Source organism: Magnolia sinica, chromosome 8, assembly GCF_029962835.1.
Source record: "Magnolia sinica isolate HGM2019 chromosome 8, MsV1, whole genome shotgun sequence".
NCBI classification, from domain to species: Eukaryota; Viridiplantae; Streptophyta; class Magnoliopsida; order Magnoliales; family Magnoliaceae; genus Magnolia; species Magnolia sinica.
Genome location: NC_080580.1, coordinates 86,606,113 through 86,608,767, shown reverse-complemented (window position 1 = coordinate 86,608,767; position 2,655 = coordinate 86,606,113).

Below are 2,655 nucleotides of genomic sequence, written 5' to 3'. Positions count from 1 at the left end.
ATGGCGCACTTTATCCCATGCAAGAAGACGCTCGATGCAACACACGTGGCGAATTTATTTTTCAGGGAGGTCGTTCGGCTACACGGGGTCCCCAAGACCATTACTTCCGATCGTGACACGAAGTTCATTAGCCACTTTTGGCGGACTTTATGGAATCGATTCGATACACGACTTCAATTCAGCAGTGCTTACCACCCACAGACTGATGGGCAGACTGAAGTTGTGAATCGCACGTTGGGAAACCTCCTTCGCTGTATTTCAGGAGAAAAACCGAAGCAGTGGGATTTGGCCTTGTCTCAAGCAGAGTTTGCATTCAACAACATGGTGAACCGCTCAACAGGGAGATCACCATTCCAGATTATATACGGACGAGTGCCTCGCCACACACTTGACTTGGTCCCTCTGCCCAAGCACCCAGGCACGAGCATTGCAGCAGAACATATGGCAGACAAGATCATGGGCATCCATGCAGAAGTGCAGACCAAGCTACATGCCTCGAACGAGAAGTACAAGGAACAAGCGGACAAGCATCGGCGACAAAAAGTGTTCGAGGTGGGCGACCGCGTTATGGTCCATCTGCGCAAAGAGAGATTTCCGACGACGTACAACAAGTTGAAAAATCAGAAGATTTGACCCGTCTCATTCTTCCTAAAGATTTATGATATCGCTTATATTGTTGAACTTCCGGATGATATGGCAATCTCACGACTTTCAATGTCGCGGACCGACCGAGTATCATGAACCGAGCATGACGAGAACTCGAGGACGAGTTCTTTTGAAGTGGAGGAGGACGATGTAGAGCGGGTCGCAGACAATTACATGGCCAAGATGGATCGAAAAGGCCCGGTCGACGAAGTGATCCCGACCATCGAACCTTAAATCGGGCGTATCTTGCAATCCGAATGAGTTATCTCGACGTAAAATATATGATTTTGGGGTAGAACGAGCCACTGAAGCCAACCAACGCTGTGTTGCGCAGCCCATAATTGCGAAAAACCCCTGGAGTGATGGTCGTTTCCTTATTTTAATTACGTTTTTACTGTAAATAGTAAGTTTTAATTTGATTATAACTCTTCATCCGTTGGGCTTTAGGAGTTGCGCCCAACATGAAAAGAGCTTAGAATAATTAGGAGAACGGTTTGGGGAAGCAAAATAGGACACTTAATATTTTTTGCCAAAAACTTTGCGCACTAGTAGACATCACGATCGTCTATAAGTAGTAAGTTTACTATTTATAGTAAGTTGCAAATTCTAAGAGTTTTAGTTGTAGTTTGCTTATGATTTCTCTCCCATTGCTTGGTACCCCTATTTAAAGGGTTGTGAACTCATTTATTTCATTCATTAATCAATTTTGAATTTTATAGAATTTATTTTCTATTTTGCTTGCTTTCTTTCCTCGTGGATTCGAGAAGTCTCTGTGAGGAGTCCAGAGAAGCTGTGTACGTGAATTTCCTTTAAAAGCATTTGGCGGTTAGCTCCTGTGCTGGGACGACAGGTGGGCCCAATGTCACGTTTGTTAGAAATACACCCCTTTCATCCGTTACTGAGCTCATTTTAAGACATGGGAGTGGATTCAAAACTCAAGTAGTCCACATGAGTGAAAACAGAGGGAGATTTAGTGACTACCATTAAAACATTTTTATGGCCACAAAAGTTACTAATCAAGATAAATTTTTCTTGTTTTCACTTCATCTCAGTTGGGATGGCCTCATAAACGGTTTGGATGGTATATAACCATCAAGGTGGAGCCTAGGAAAATTTCAACGGTAGGAAACTATTTCCCTAGTTTTCCTCTCGTGTGGCCTGCTTGAATTTTGGATCCTCCTCATTTTTATCCTAATGTTATAAATTGACCTCAAAAACGGATGGACGGGGTGGATTTCTAGTAAAATTCACGGTGAGCCATCTGGCATACCAGCGCAGTAACTTGGCAGAAAATCCGCGTCCGTAGTAGCTCGTTGTGCTCATAAATGCTCATTAATGGAAACGGATCAGCTACTCCCCTGATGGCTGGTGTTGGTGCTCTGTGGCCCCACCATGATGTATGTGTTTCATCCATATTGCCTATCTATTTTTGTCGAATCATTTTATATACTAAAACATGAGATATATCCTAATCTCAAATGGATCATATTTTGAGAAACAGCATTGAGTAAGCGTCGACCATTAAAAACCTTTTAGGCGCTATAGAAGTTTTAGATCAATCTGATTTTTGCTTTTTCCTACTTTAATAGTACATGCTGCACAGTATCGGACGGTTCATCTGGTGTGGATTGGCGCACCGACCACCATATTGCTGGTGTGGGTACGTGTCGTGCGAAGAGGAGCGCTGCCGCTCCTCGATCTCTGAACTGTACGAACGGTTCAAAGGATATCAAAGTTACATGGCCCCAAAATGATGTATTTATTATATCCACACCGTTCATCTATTCTGCAAGATCATTTTAGATAATAATTCCCAAAATGATTTATATCTAAATCTTAAGTGGACCACACCATACCATAAATAGCAGTGGGACAATGATTCTCACTGGTGAAACATTCGTAACACCCACCGTAGTAATGCTTAATTCCCATCCAATCTGTTCATAAGGTCACAGATACAGATAAAAAATAAAAACAAATATTACATTGATCCAAAACTTTCATGACCTT